The sequence below is a fragment of the Chenopodium album genome, chromosome 6 (assembly GCF_948465745.1).
Source record: "Chenopodium album chromosome 6, dcCheAlbu1.1, whole genome shotgun sequence".
In the NCBI taxonomy this organism is placed as follows: domain Eukaryota; kingdom Viridiplantae; phylum Streptophyta; class Magnoliopsida; order Caryophyllales; family Amaranthaceae; genus Chenopodium; species Chenopodium album.
In genome coordinates this window covers 45,592,189-45,609,006 of record NC_137839.1, presented here as the reverse complement: position 1 = coordinate 45,609,006, position 16,818 = coordinate 45,592,189, and the positions used below count along the sequence as shown (strand labels likewise).

The window sequence follows — 16,818 nt, the reverse complement described above, 5'->3', positions numbered from 1 at the left end:
GACGGATTTGCGACTATTGAGACTAATGTTTTTTGCGACGGATTAGATTCTACATACGAGACCAAATTTTTGCGACTACAAAACTATTTTTTTGTTACAGATTAGTCATCGAGACTAATTATTTTGCAACTAACCAATCATTCTCTAAAACAAATATGCAGTTGCAAAATTTTTGCAACTGACTATCAATATTTGGGGACCATAATTTAGCAACGGGCCTACGACCAATATCAATCACAAAAAAAAAGATACCCACGCATAAATTTAAATAAACAACATGATAATTTTATTTAAATATACTCAATTTTGTATCAATGTACTAAAAAGAAATATTCTAAACTATATGACTAATTATTTCAAAAATCACCTCCTACAAAAAAGAAGCTACTTCAAATAAATTAATGAAGATATACAAATATGCCTCGAAAATTAAAGATCAGTTAGATAACCGATTATCTCTAATATTTGTCCAGATAACTGATTATCTCTTGCTTGCTCACAACGTTTCACAAAATTTGGATGCTTACGCTTATTTATGAATTCAGCTCGAACAGTGTCAATCATGAAATTAACTTCTTAGGGAGAGGCATTTTGAAAACTTGGTTCAACGGACCCCTAAGTCGGTCCCCAACTTTTTTGTCAATGTCTCTCCTAGCCTTAGCATCGAACTTGGGTTTCCACACACTGCACATAATTACACAAGAGTTTAATTGTATCTCAAATAACAAATATGGATAAATAATCTCTTACCTTTTAATAGGAACTATCATAAATTAACAAGGAATGGAATAAGCTGAAATTTAGAAAAGGCATAAAAAAAATTTAGAATAAAACAAAGTTTGACAGTTTGGAAGTCTGCAATATTTGATAATACTATAACATGCCGAGGATTCATAATAAGATTGCAATGCACAATATCCAATCAGACTTTTACTTTATATAATTTGCTTAAAATATATGTAAAGAGCTAATTTTAAAAATCCACAAAATTTAACCATTGAAACAAGCAAGTTAGTACCCTTTCTCTCTTTTTGAAAGGTTACCACTGTCAGTTGAGTAGATTGAAGTTACGACAATAGTGGCTTAGTATATATATAAAAAAAAATGTAGTATCTAAGAATTTCAGAAGTGAATATTGCCATATTCTGTAATTGTAGACATATTTGCAGTCAACTACAGTCTGATTGGAAGAGTGGAGGATCAGGATAACAGATATAGAGCAATGGATGCAACAAAGACAGCTGCCTCCAGAGTTGAAGCAGTTTGTGAAGAGATATAATCAGTACAAATGGGTAGCTACAAACCAAGAAAATGAAATGGGAGGTAAAAGGGAGTTTGATGCTGTGCAAAAAAAAAAAAAAAAAACAAAAAAAAAAAAAAAAAAATTCAATACGCTAGGCATTAACAACTCATAATAAGCCAGAATAGAACATAGAAAAAGACTATTTTCACAAGTAAAGACTATTTTGGTGGATTTCGGATTCAGTTTCTTGGCATAGTAAAGAAGCGTGCAATTGTCTAGAAACTTATCTAATTGTATTAGTTTAAAGTAGTGGTTTAGCATTCTTCTGGTTTCTTTCGTTCATTTCCTCACACTTACACATATCCTTCGCTCAAAATTAACCAAGAAACCTTAATTGTAATCAAGGATAGAGATCTCTAATAAGTGCAAGTTTAGAAACTCTGCTGAACACAAAAATAATGTCTAATACCAGTAATAAAAACAATCAAGAAACTCATGGTGGTACTTGCCAATTTGCAATGTATGTCTGGAAAAATAGGGGGAGGGAGGAGGATTATTATGATCCCAGGAAAGACTCTAGGCGTTGATAACAGAAGCAAATTAAACCAAAAAACAAACCAAGAAAAGAATGAGAATCATTGTCTCAATTCTATTAAAAAAATTCTGACCAGGACAGCAATTGAAAGCAGGAATGACTAATGACTAAAACATCGTAAAGTCACAAGGACCTTCAAAAAATCCCTTTGTATGAATAACAAAGGTCAGTCAGTAAACTAAATTAATATCTAGAGGACAAGTAGGTTATAGGTTTTGGCTTAAAGTTTAAGAAAAAAAAATGGCAGTTAATGGATGCACTTATGTTACAAGAGGTCAGTGATCTAATTATCTCTAGAGGAAATTGAACTCTTCTCTAATATGAAATGCTTGCCACAGAGAATTAATGAGTCAACCAGGCCATTCTTTCGCTCCATGCCTTCAAATTCCTACTAATGGGATGATTGTGAGACATAACAATTATGTTAATTCAATGAGAGTCTGAGTCCAGAGCTCATGAAGAATCAAACAGGGTCTTTGTCATTCTAGGAGACACTTCTAGTACCTAGAGATTTCACCCAAATGAAAATTATATGTAGGGTATAGAGACTCATGTACAGAGACTCATGTATAGAGAACTAGGCCACTAGTAATCAGAACAAATATCACATATTCAAGGACAGCTCAATTATATATACAGAGGAGTGAATTTTAACCACTTGATCCAAATTCTTCTTGATTGATGCTGATATTAGGACTAGACATGAAAAAAAATCACCCCACATACAGCTATGTCACGCCCAACAATCAGAACAGAGAATTTACCCTATCAGGCAATTAGAATATTCTTAAAGCTAATATTCACTATTAAGCTTTTCAAACACCTGAACAAAATATTCACTAATGTTTAATACAACAATCAATAACATCCAAAACAAACCGAAAAATAAGTAGCAAAACTAACAATTAGAAACAGAACGTAATATGGATAAATTGCAATCAAACATAGCTTCACTAGTTTAAGAGCAACAAATAGAAGAAAATGTCTCAAATTGCAAGCTTACCTTAAACTAAGTGAATTAACGTTCCCTAACCATAAGTGGCCTTTTCTCGATCTTTTTCTACGAACAGTCGTAGAATGAGACGTGGTTGGACTCATTTGCACAACCTACTTTCTCACAATATTCCTCATCTTTGTTAGCGATAAAAAAATTGGTACGGAGTACTTTGTAATGGAAAATTAAACTTCTTTCTTTTCATCATGATGCATAAGGTTGCTTTAAGCATAAAGTTGCTAAACCCAAGTTCATTATAATAATAATAAGTAGCTTTAACTTTTGCGCTCCAAAATTTAATAGTTCAACTCCCATTCATCCACCAAATGCACCACACACCAAGCCACTATCCCCCCTGCAACAACAACAACAACCATGCAACAGCCACGCATCTAGCAGCCACGCATTCACACCTTATTGATGCCCCTACTTCTCCCTCGCACCCTTTCCATAAACCCACCACAATTATTGTCATAACAACCAACCAGCAGCAAATTAGGCTCAAAAACAGAAGAAGTCAAAGAAAAACAAGAATTCAATGGAGTTCGAGAGAACCTCAATAACCTCCATCCATTAATTAACCAATAAGAATTACACTCTAGCCAACAAACCCCCTTCTTTAGAAATATATAGTAATTAATAATTAATGGAGAAAAAAATATATAGGGGTCGAGATAGCCAGAATTGAGATTCATACACTGAAAAAAAAGAATTTTAGTAAACTCAATCAATTTTGAATGATTTTTCATTAACTGACTTAAATTACATCATGGAAACCAAATTAAAATCAATTTATTGGACAAAAAAATTCAATGGTAAACCCTAAAATTCGTAGTTGCAAATTACAATTAACAAAAGATAGAAGGGATGTCAAACATCGTTTAAACTTACCTGGGAGGAGACGTGGTGGCGCAGCAAAGGCAGATAAAGAGCGACAGTTGGGGTTGAATCTCTGAAAATTGCCTTCTGCGTGTTTTTTTTTTTAATGGAGGAAGAGTTTTTGTACTGTATAGTGTATATAAGGGTTAGAGTTAGACTGTTAGAGTGATTAAGTTAGTTTGCTTTTTCTTTTTTTTTTCTTTTTTTTTTTTGGTAGCAACTCATTATATTTACGAATTTTTTTTGTAATAAATTTTAAAAACAATAGTAACGAGTAAGGACTACTGACTTAGTTGCAATATTAGTCGCAAATTTTAAATTAAATAAGTTTGAAAATCATTAACCCAACAACTACAATATATAGTCGCAAAAATTATAAGAGCGTCGCAATTTAGCGATAGCATTACAACTACTGCAAAATGAGTCGCAAAATTTGCGACTACTCATTTCAGTTAGTCGCAAATATATTTTTTGCGACTGATTATTACAGTAGTCGCAAAACTCAGTCGCAAATTAGCGACCGCGTAGCAAGTAGTGGAAAATCAGTTGCAAAATTTGTGACTGTCCGTCTTTATCAGTCGCAAATTTATTTTTTGCGACTGAATATTAGGGTAGTCACAAATTTCTGTTGCTAATTCCTCTTTTTCTTGTAGTGATCACATGGTTAGGCTCTCGTGGCTTTTAATCATGAATGAGTACTTTTTGATTTATTTTGTGATTTTGGTTTGTCCTCCTTGTAGGCATCACTCGAGCATGACGCTCGAGAGCGTCGATGAGAGCACCGCACACACTACACACCATCCGCACATAGTCATAGCACACACCCTGCACAGCTGCGCAGCCCCCCCACCCTGCAATGACAGCAGGGGCAGCCTCCCCTTTCCCTTTGCTTCCATTGAATGCATGCACAAACCCCCCTATTTCATTCTCCTTTCCCTCTCTCTGATTTCAACCTCCATTTTTTTTTATCTCTCTTTTCTATTCTCTTTCAAATTTTCTTCATTTTTAGTATTAAATTAACTCTTTTCAATCATGTACACAAATTACAACAAACAAAGTTCAAGACCTTCCTTTCAAATTTTTTAGATTTTTGAGCATAAATTTTGGAATTTTTGTGTCAAATTTTCGAATTTTGGGGTTTAGAAATTTGGAATTGGAGCTTACAATTGGGTGTTTTATTTAGCTTATTATCTTCAGTTCTTCCATTTACAAGGGTTTTTAGACTCTATTAAGGTACGATTTCTTTATTTTTATTCAAATTCTTCCTCATATTGAAGCTTGAAACCCTTGGTTGGACTTTAATGGTAGAACTCCATTGTTAGTTCTTTTTTCTTGTATTTTGTGTTATATAATGTCATTTGATGTTACTTTGAAGCTTTTTCATGATGAAATTATTTAATTTGCTTGAACTCTTGACACCACCATTGTTGGTCATTTTTCTCTCTCATGGGTATTGTTCATGGTAGCATTGTAATTTTGCACATTCAATATCTTGACAATTTTGCTTATAATGTTCATGAATTTGTGCTTCTAAGATTAACTTTTGCCATTGAAATTTATGTTGGTTGATTCTTAGTTCTTATTTAATATTTCTATGTTGCTACTATACTAATCATGGCATTAGTTCTTTGTGATAATTCTTGATTCATCTATTTTGGGGTCATCTTTGTTCATCAATTTCTTGAGCTATTCATTATGATAATGTGGTGATAGTCGTACTTCCTATGCATCTGTGTGTGTTTATCCCAAATTCAAGATGAATCTCTTATGGTTGCCTTTCTCTTTGTAGATGGATCCTTTACGACGCAAGAAAAGGGCTCCTTGTAGATGGCTCCTTTACGATGCAAGAAAAAGGGCTCGCACCAATGCTAACACAACCTCATCATGACATGTTGTCCCTCCTCCTGCCGGTGGTTGAAACATATGGTATTGAATTTTCAAAGGAGCGACAATGGGAGACATTTGTTCAATTGACAAAAGGAAGCTCAGTCTACTCATTTCTATGATCAAGCAACAACAACAATGCTAGGGGTTGACACAGATGTTCGGCTTCTTGCTAAGAATTTAGGGGGTTTGGAATTTTTGGATCTAAGTGCGCCCACTTTTTCCCGGTTAACCTTTGAATTTCTCTCGTGTCTCGAGGTGATAAGAGAAAATAATTGCGATTCTTCGAGGACCTTATGATTCCAACTATTCAATAATGATCACCGAATCTCGGAGTCTCAATTTGGTGCTTGTTTTACATTTCCTACCTCCGTGGATGAAGATCATCTTGTGTACCCGGCTCATGGTAAGATGAATGATGACCATGAATATGAAGAGCTTAGATGGTGGTGACACATCTCCATTTAAGGAAAGTATGAGCCTCAAACTTCTAAATTCGCATCCATTATTCATCCGACCATGCGACATTTTAATCGCATCCTCACTTATACTCGAAAGATTCTTTGGGTTCTATCTCACATGAGGAGTCATGTTGGTTATGGATGGCTGACCATGATCAAGGAGAACTTGAGATAGTTGACTTTACACAACATTTGATAAATCGATTGCTTGACATTAGAGATGGTGTTTCACTTTCGGGTAACATTCAACTCATGGGCATTGTCTTTGTTCTTGCTTTTTTTTTGCCTCGATGACTCTTATAAGACCTTTCATAGTGAGCTTCCTCTTATAAGTGATTCTCGTGAGATGACCCCTTCGCATTACCTTAACATCTATGCCCTCATAACTCATAAGTTTCTTGAGCGCACAAAAAGGCCAGGCCTCATCATTTGGAAGGTTTCTCGTGTTTGGTATTGGTTTGTGATTCCAAGCAAGGAGGCGTCCGGTCGAAGGAGAAATTACATGGAGAATTCCAGAATGTAAGATTGATCCTTCTCTTCGGCATAAGACGAATCATTCGCACATCAATTCCGATGATGCACCTCTAGCGGATTTTCAAGCTTTTACTCCGGATGAGGGGGGAGGTATATCTATGCTTTCTTCTACTTCTTCCTCTTCACTTGACTTGTCTAGTTTTCATGCAAGGATTGATTGTATTGCGAATGTTTTGTCCTCTTCACCTTTAGGGAATGATTTTGTTCTTAGGTATGATTAATATGCTCGTCAAGTGTATTATTTTCATGTTAGGAAAGGGGAAATAATCGAGCCGTATTTGATCTTTCACTACCTCCCGGTCTAATAAAGCCCTATCCCCCAATGTGTCCCCTATGACCCCATCCAAGGACCTTCTCTTTGTTACCCGTATTGGGAAGGGCCTCTTATTCCCTCCAGTGCAATAGTTGGCACCACCCCAACCACTTATGATTACAAGCGGCCCACTGGATGCGATTTTACCTATGACCCTTCGAACCCTATGCCCTTTCCAAACCCCGAGACCTTTGGTAGGTGGGGCCGATCGGCGAACCCATCTTGGATGAATGGTCTCATTTCTTTGATGAGGATAAGGCTAGGAGGGAGGGCAGGTTGAGGGGTAAGGCTCCTTTATAGGTAGGTGATTTTGCTAGCTCTAGTCATGTTGTTTTAGAGACCGGTGAGGGGAGTACCCATTCTACCCCTTACCATAGTGATGAATGATTCCATCTTCAATACCCCCTTACTTGTTTGCTTTATTTGATGTCTTTCTTATGCCTATTTTCTATTACGTTTTAAGTTTGGGGGTATTAAATGTTTGAAATTGTTGTGCTTCACTTTATCCCCCTTCGCTTTTATGGTTCATTCTAGTCTCTTCTCTATGCTAGTGACGGTGGTTGTTGTCTCATGTCTCATACTTATCGTTTCTTGTGATTGGTTGATATTGGCTTCTTGATGATGGTTTATTTGTGATGGCTTCTTACTTGTTTGATTTATTTGATGTCTTTCTTATTCCTATTTTCTATTAGGTTTTAAGTTTTGGGGGGTAGTTCATTTCAAGCTTAGGGGCATTATATGTTTGATATTGTTGTGCTTCATTTTCTCCCCCTTCGCTTTTATGGTTCATTCTAGTCTCTTCTCTGTGCTAGTGATGGTGGTTGTTGTCTCATGTCTCATACTTCTCTTTTCTTCTGATTGGTTGATATTGTCTTCTTGATGATGGTTTATTTGTGATGATTCCTGATATTGTTGATTGTTCTCTTGGTTGTTGTATCCTATGCTCTCTTCTTCTTGATGATTTTTGCTACTACCTCACATATCCGAATCCCTTGTGTCCAAATTTCTTTGATATAGTTTAGTTGTTTCTCTTTTATTTATTTCATTTATTTCTTCATTAAGTTACTAACATTCTTTTGTGTAGATATTTCTCTTTTTCCTTCCTTTTGTCTCAATTTTTAGGTCCTTGATTGAAGCATTCGACGCATGAAATTTGGTGAAGAATTACTTGTCGTCGTGCTTGTTCTTTCATTTTGAGATCGCTTGGTGTGACCTTTCTATTTTTCTTTCTTTTCCTCTTCCTTTCGTGTGCGTAGTTTAGGCTTAGATTAAGAAGAGTTGAACGATTCGAGGTTGCTTGCCATTAACACCTTAGTGTGTTTGGGATCATTGGCACTGTAGCCGAATGACCGTTTGTTTGTCGATTAGAATATATTACATGTTTGCCTTTCTTCCTTGTGTTTTTTTTCCTTTTTCCTTTTTCTATTTTCTTTTCTTTTTTATTGTTTTTCTTTTCCTCTTTTATTTTTATAAATTCTATTTTAAAAAAGCCATTTTGTGAAAAAAAAGAACAAAAAAAGAAAAAAAGAAAAAAAACACATAAAACGAATAGATTTTTCTTTTGAGGCAAAGTTCTAGTTTCTTCTTGTTTTTTCTTTTGCTTTTGACTTATTATTTTACATACGGACTTGCATTTTTAGAAATTACCCTTCCTAAATGGCAATGGTTCGCATGGTTTGAGAGTATCCTCGGTTGATCCTAAGATAGCGTATGCTAAGGTAGCCCGGTTAAGAACTTTTGAGGATGTTTGAACCCTTATTCCATGGGAAAGTGATAAGATGGGGTTTCTCCTTATAGGTGGATTTGATGCCCTTTTGTTGGCAATTGCTATTTTTCCTATCCCTTGTGAGGTTTAATTTTTTTCTAGCCTTCATCATTCTTGTAGTGTGGCGTTTTAGATCTTCCACTATGCAGGTCTGAATCCTTGTGTTGTCTTTTAGCTCCTAAGATCGTGACCCAGCATCTTCAAGGAAGGATATGGGCACCTATTCTCATTTTTCATTATTTTTTTTATTAAGTCACATATTTGATTTTTTGTTTTACATAAACCTTCTTGCTAACCAATTTGAGCCTCCTACTTCCCGCTCTTGTTTATACCACATTACAGGCCTTATGTTCTATGTTTACCGACCCTCTTAGTTAGTGAAGCATTTTCATGTGAGGTTTGAGTTTTGGATTGATTGTATATGAACATGAGCATTCTGAATGTTGGTTTTATGTGAGACTTTGGAAGTTGGCTTGATTTGTCTTTATAAGAAAATTCATAAGCAAGTTGTGTTCCAAGGAAATCAGATGATATTTCATGATTAAAAAATAAATGAAGATGGATGAAAGAAAAGGCCGCCCATAGTTGAAGAAGGCAAGGACACCAAATACGTGCATTAGTAAAAAAAACAAAAACAAAACAACAAAAACCAAAAATCTCAAAAAGATTCTAGTTAGTTTTGTTTTCTTCCATATTCTACGAATTGAGGACAATGCTTTGTTCAAGCTTGGGTAGAACGTTCCTTCATTTTTGTATATATTGTGTATTAGTGTTGAATAAGCTTGGGGGATATTGCATTAATTGGTATGTTTGTGTGATTTTTGTTGACTTCTTGAGTGTGTTTTTTTTAGAGATGGCCACTCTTTTGCTACACTTAGGAATTTTCACCAAATTTTCAAATTTTTTCCCCGCCTTTAGTCTTAGCCATGACAAAACTGATAGGATTGGTGTCCTTCGAACAAGTGTATTACTCCGATAGAGGGTTCGGAATTATTAGAAAGCTAATGATTCAGTGAGGTTAAGTGACTGGAATGCCTAGGTGGTGGCCACTTCCAATTTGTAATATTAATGTATAATTAATATTACAGCTTAATCTTGACTGAACCCTTCGGGTCATACCCAAGCAACTAACGATCCGACGCAACAAATTAATCCAAAAGGAATTAATAAGTCACTCGAGTATTGTTAACAAAGACATCGGATTCCGAGCTTCGAGCGTCGGAACCGAATCATAAAAGTCGAGCCAAAATTTAGGAATTGGCAAGATGAGAAAATGCTTCAAGTAACAAGTAAAAACCCTAGCCGCGCGAAAGTCTAGGGAAGCTCGCCAAATAGAAGTGCGCCACATGGGAGCCACCAAGTGGCAGTGTGCCACGTTGCAACCACCAAGTGGAAGGGCCATGTGGCAACACCATTTGGCAAGGAGCGCGGCCCAACCAAACGCAACTTGGGGCTCAAGGTTGGGTGCCACATGGTTAGCTCACAATGCATGTGAGTTTCCATTAGGAGCAAGTGAGTAAGTGGTCTTCACATAACCGTGTGACACTTGTTACTTAGTTATTCCTTGGTTTATTTAACTAAGGATTGAATTCAACATTCTTTCCATGTGGGATCTTTTTGTGAAAAAGTCCCACATTGAAAGATGAGTGGAATTCACAAGGACTTCTTATAAATAGCCAAGGCATACCTTGGGATTGTTCACTTGAGTAAGATTCAGGTTAGGCATCTCCATTGAGAAAACCTTTAAACTCATAATTACTCGAGTAGTTTGGTAGGACTTAGCTAACCTCCAAGTAATAAACCTAGTTAGGGTCGTGTTTCGGGTGGATACCTGTAGACACCCAAATGTTTCTCCCCAAAACCAAACCCCGTGATGAATACCTTTCATGTCATTGATTATCGAGCAAAGAAAAAGTGTGAAAAGTCTAGTGATGAGGACGTTTTTTTTAAAATATCTCTTCTTTTGGTTTTTGAAAATATTTCTTTTCTTACACTATTTTTGAAAAACGTGCATTTTAGTTTAGTTTGGTCCATGATATGGGTCCAATAATGGTGTAGTTGGATAGGGCTTGAAAATACCTTTCCAACGATATATTATTAGCCCAATTCCGATGAATAATGAGGAAGTTATAGCCAAAATACTAAACTGGGCCAAACCGGTTTTTACCTACGACCCAATGATCATGTGGAGGGTCCAAAGGTCTAATGCTATTCCTAAACTAATTAGGACTAATCAGAAGCTTCTATAAGTTTCTAAAAAAATCATAATTATCCTTTTTGAAAAGATAAGATTAAAGAATTTGAGTTAAATAAAAACTTTCCTTTTTTTAAATCCTAATTCTATTCGAATTTAAAGATGTTCAAAGACAGTCAGATAATATTTTTGTACCTCTATAATATTTATCCAAATCTTATATGGTTGGATAGATCTTGAAATTATATTTCCAATGATATATTATAATATTAATTCCGAGCTATAAAGAAAAAGATATGAAAGAAATACAAAACTTTATGCAAAACTGACATTGTCCTACTATTTCGGTCGTATATTTTTATCTTCTAAAGATTTTAAACTGATTTCAATTGGGTTGGAATGTAGACTTAAATAACTTTCCAATGACATATTATATGCCTTATTTAGACTTCTGGATCAAAAGATATGATAAAAATAAAATCCGCAAAAACTGTTGTCCATCGAATTCTATTTCGATTCGAATTCAGATTCTTTTCTTTATTCTTCGACCCTCTTTTTTCTCTATAAATAGAGGTCATATCTCCCCTTTTTCAATCATCAACTCTCATCAAGAATTTGTTGATTCTCTCTCCCTCTTTCTAGCCTAGCCTTTTACAAACACAATTCCTCATACATTAGCACTAGACACACCTAGCCAAGTTACAAGTTGCCTTCGCCTTAGACCTGAAAGGTTTGATATTTATGAGGGTTTGGTCCCAAATCTAGTCTAAACTTTCTCAAATCTCAATTTCAATTATTTAATTTATTATTTTCCTTGAAGTTACTAACGTGTGTATTTTGTTATTAGAAAGAGGTACGAGGCATCCAAGTAAGCGCTTTAATTATTTCATTGATCTTATGATATAGAAATCATGTTTAGGTTGTTATTTTGATTCCTAGTATCTTGTTAGGATGCTTTTCTTAGTATGATGTTTAGGGTAAAAAATAAGTTTCTTAATTATATCAATTATGATTTATGTAGTGCTTCCTATTTTCTTTCTTAATAGCATGTTAGTATCATGTAGGGCTAAATGTTTGATTTTTATGTTTAGTGACATGCTAGGGTTTGTTATTAATCTTGTTAGAATCATGCCTAAGATCTTGCTATTATTATGCTTTAACATGATTATTTTAATTATGATTATTATTGTTATAATTGTTATTATTATTAATATGATTATTATGTTGCTTGATTTTTTTATTATTGTTATTGCTTGATCACACCTTTTATGCATGTTTAAAGAGAATTCGTACTTGTAATCACGCTTAATAGGATAATTAATAATCTTGTTTAGGGCTAATATGGTTATAATTCAAGTGATTGCCAATAATAGTTTTGTTAGTGCATTAATATTCAACCAACATAGATAAACATGTTTAGGGAAAACTTATGATTGCATATTTGTCAGAAAGCGCACATGAATACGAGAAGGATAAAGTAGAGACCTATTATTAGGGCAGATTCTTTCTCTTTTAGATTGGATTTGTAACTTTATCCCCGAACTTCCAATCATGGTTCAAGACCTATTGGAGTTAACGATCTCCTTGATCGTTAAGGGGTGTAATCTTCACCTTGTGAACGGTTTACAAGTTCCTAAAACTCGTTGGCGACTCTTTTGCTCTAGCTTCCTTCCCTTTGGACACCACCATGCTTAAGGGTATGATCACAGTGGGGTTCAAGTTCATGGTAATGCTTGAAATATTCCCTACAATACCGTAGGAGGTTTTCGCCCGTTGCGAGACTTAAGATTTCTCAAGTAAGAGCTCGGTTAACGAGAGAACCACGCTTCAAAGGTAATATCCTCTTTCCTTAATTCTTGTTAATTATGTATTTTAATTATATTAATTGTGAGTTTGATATTGGCTCGGGTTTTTTTTTCGCGATGAGTCGGACTAATCAAAACCCAATAGTGGTATCGGAGCCTTGCTCATTTTTTTTATAATAATAATAATTTTTAAGGTGATTTAATGGTTTTATTTTTGTTGTTTTATGTTGCTAATTGGATTAGTAACTCGGTTTTATTCATATTAATCCTGTTTTAAAGCTAATTATGGCCCCGAACCCCGATTTTCGCCAAAAAATAGTTGGGTGGAAAAGGTGTTCTTGAAATGTTTTCACTCTTTTGGGGCTGTGTTTTAGGCCAAAATCTGACCAGAAATGCCTGTTTCAACGGATTTTTCATTTTGACGAAAATTTTTAAGCCTTTCTAACCTTGAATCTTAATGGCATATTTATGGTGATTCTTTATATGTTTCTTTCCTTAATGTTTCTGCATTTTTGGACCTCTTTAAGCATGGTTACTTGGTAATAATTAGTGCTTGAAAGATTGGTTAAAATTTTCACATTATTGCAAATCCATTGCATTAAGTGTGAAAAATTTATTTTTTGAGGCTTCTAAGTACTAAAGATCTAATCTTTAATTTTTTTAAGTAGTTGACACTTTGAGTTACAAAATTCCATGAATTTTTTTGTTGAAATTTTGATTTAATCATGTATTAAGTTGATTGGAATCATAAAGTTTGAATCTTCAAATAGAAATTTCATTAATCTTCATATTGGAAGATATAATTTTTCAAGGATTTACAAGTTAACGCTGGAATCTTTATTTGAATATTTGTGTTCATAATTCCAAATCCCTTTTATTTTGTCAAAATCTCATGATTAATTTAAATTAATTAAATTAATAGTGAGTAATTTCCCTTATTTATTTTATTGTACCTAGTTGAACCAATTTTATTAAAGAATGGTTCTTGGAAATAATTTTAGTTGTGTTCACTTTGATGATTTTTTTTATTTAAGTTGGACTTGTAATAATTTTTGTTTTTTTGCTCATTGAATTAATTATAAAAATTAATTTGGAATTAATAATTAAGCCACGTAAAAATTTTCAGGTTAAATCATGAGAGTGTGGCACGCAAATTGATAAGTGACTTTTATGTCACTTTTAGGGGTGTTTATTGAATACTTTTTCGACTTATTTCAATAATTAAGCTCATTTTATCCTTTATTTCTATTATTTTGCTTATTCTCATCTTTTATCTTTTTATTTGAGTATTTTGTAGTTTTTAGTTTAATTTAGATTAACTTAGTTTTATTAATTCCTAGTTTCTCTCTTTTTATTTATTTTCTTTTAGTTTCTAGTTTGTTTTCTTTATTTTATGTTATTTCATTTAATTTTATTATTTCTTTAGTTTTAGTATTTTATTTTACTTTATTTATCTAATTTTATTTTATTTTATTTTATCTTTTGATAATCCCCTCGTGTTTGATTTTTGGTTGTAGGTGTGTTCGGGTTGACGCTCAATTTCCATGTTCAAATCAAGTTCAAAATTCTAGGTTTGAGTCAAATGTGTCCAACCCAAGTCATGGGCTCATGGCTGCTGCCACGCAACCCCAGCTGCCAACCTCCACCATGACCCTCCAATATCACACACCAATCCTCTGCTACCTCAATTCACCAAAACACCACGCACACTAGCCACGCAACCACCAGCTCTCAGCACACCAAACAACCACCATAGTAGCTCCCCTGCTCCCATAAACCGCACCTTCCACCAGCCACCAAAATCACCATCAAGCGCATTCCCACATCCAAACTCACGCAACCCCACAACCACCACCAATCTCAGCCTCCACAGCCGCCGCAACCACCAATCCGCCAGCAATCACCACCAATTCTCCCCTGCTCCCTCACGCAAAACAGCCATCAATCACCACCAAACCACTCACCAATTAAACCACCAGCAGTTCCTGCTACCTCACGCAACTCACAGCAACTAGCAACACCAACCTCTGCCACCTTCCCCTGTATCCACTCGCAAATCCGCAGCAAAATCGCAACAGCAGCGCCTCCAATCTGAGTTACCGCATCCCAGCTGCAAGCTCCAAATCAGCTCCAAATTTCGATACCCTTCAGAGCGGGCGCTCTAAGGTTCGAATCGGCCGCTCTATTGGGTCTTATCTTTGTCAATTCTCACGTTATTTGCACGTGAATGGAGGTGCTCATTAATATCGAACGGTCTGATTTTAATGATTGATGATGATGATGAGCGGTGATGATTGAAGATGAAAATGGTTAGTGATAATTGATGAAGACGATTAAACGGTGGTGATGATGATTCAAGAGCAGCCAAATTGAAATAGAAGATGAGGAGGCTGACGGTTTGGGGAAGAATGGGTTTTATTTTCTTTATTTATTTTATTTATTTTTCTATTTCTTATCCTTTTCTTTATTTTATTTTCTTTTCTTTCGGTTCTCTTTTCTTTTTCTTTTATTTTAGCTAAGTGAAAATACCCATTTTTTGGGGAATTAAAAGGAAGCTCTTTTATTTTATTTTTCTTAATGAGTTTAGGAGAGCTTCTCTCTCTTAGGGTTAGATTAGATAATTTTTAGAGAGAGAAAATAGATTATTGCTCAATTTTCTTTCAAGATTTAACTTTGCTCAAGTTTAAGTTTCAATCAAACAAGAATTCAAGTTTTCATCTTTCATTAATCCTTTCTTTAGTAATCTCTTCTCATTTCCTTTAGTTTTATTTATTTGTTTTATTGTTGTTTATTGTTGTTAATCTTATTAGTTCATCTAGTTGTTATTGATTTCATTGATTTTATTCATGTTTTGTTTTGAGTTTCTTGAGTTTATTTCTAGTTTTGATATTGTGTTTAATCTCCCTTCTCTAGGCTAAACTTTTGGCTAGGGGAAGGGGGTGGAAGATATGAGTTGATATTGGATGAATGATGATGGTTGGATTGAACTTATGCCATATATTGATGAAAGACATGATTTTTATTAGCTTGGGATTATTGTTGCAATCTATTTGATGTTTTCTAGTTTAAATGCATGAAAGTGATTTGAACTAGATTAGGATCACCTTTATTTTAATGATTGCATGAGAATGAGTTATTAAAGTGGAGTTTTTATGGATTGTGCTTTTTTATTCTCTTGATTTGATTGTAACTAATAGGATGCATGAGAATTATCCTTATTAGTGTAGACCTCTTTCATTGATTTGCCTAGACTATTGCATGAGAATGAATTGTTTAGGTAGAATCTTGTGTTCTTTGGCATATGTTTCATGATAATCACCATTATTCTCCTCTTTCTAATCATATTGGACACCCCCGTATCCCTAGCGTCATTTTCTATTGATTTTAATCATCGTTTTCTTGCTTATTTGTAGTTTTAGTGTTCTTACTCAACAAAACCAACAAAAACAATCCCCTTTTCACTCTTGCATTAGTGATATTTGATGTTGAATTAGCGTGCTTCCCTAGTGGTTCAACCCTTTACTTGCCACTAACTAGTTTAGTGTAGGTTTAAGTATTATAAATGATTAATTTGGTTAGGGTAGTAGCTTAACGACCTATCTAACCCGCGATCAAATTTTGGCGCCGTTGCCGGGGAAGCGGCTTGTTTAGCGTCTATTTTTGCTATTGTTAGAGTCATTTTATTTTCTTTTCTTTCTTTTATTTTGCTTGTTTAATCCTACTTGTCATTGCTAATCGTGTGCTTAGCTTTGTTGTATTCAAAGTGAGATATGGAAAGACAAGAGGATGACCTTCTTTTTAGGGAGTTTGGAAACCCGGAAATCTATGAGCTCACGAGTGGTATACTTCTCCCGACCACCGAGACTAATTTTACAATCCATCCACAATATGCTAGGATGGTGCAAATTGAGAAATTTTCCAGAGGCGTAAGTGAAGACCCCATTGAGCATTTTGACCGATTCCTTGAGTTGTGTGCAGTGATGAAAACAAATGAAGTGAGCCAAGATTGCATTCGTATGCATCTCTTTTGACAATCTCTCACCGGAAGAGCAAAGAAATGGCTCAAGCTTTTGAAGCCCAACTCTCTCACCACATGGAAGGAAGTTGCAAAGGCCTTTCTCAAGAGGTTCATTTCCGATGAGCAAACCGCA

The 16,818-nt window shown here is 34.9% G+C and overlaps 1 long non-coding RNA gene across 1 annotated transcript; it reads right to left on the bottom strand.

Annotated features, from left to right (window-relative positions):
* Nucleotides 1-269: 269 nt before the first annotated feature.
* LOC145634860 (uncharacterized) lies at nucleotides 270-3,913 on the bottom strand. Its single transcript, XR_014113642.1, has 3 exons — nucleotides 3,724-3,913; nucleotides 2,842-3,276; nucleotides 270-684 (listed from the first exon to the last, which is right to left on the bottom strand). It is a non-coding gene; the product is annotated as an uncharacterized LOC145634860 (long non-coding RNA).
* Nucleotides 3,914-16,818: the final 12,905 nt, after the last annotated feature.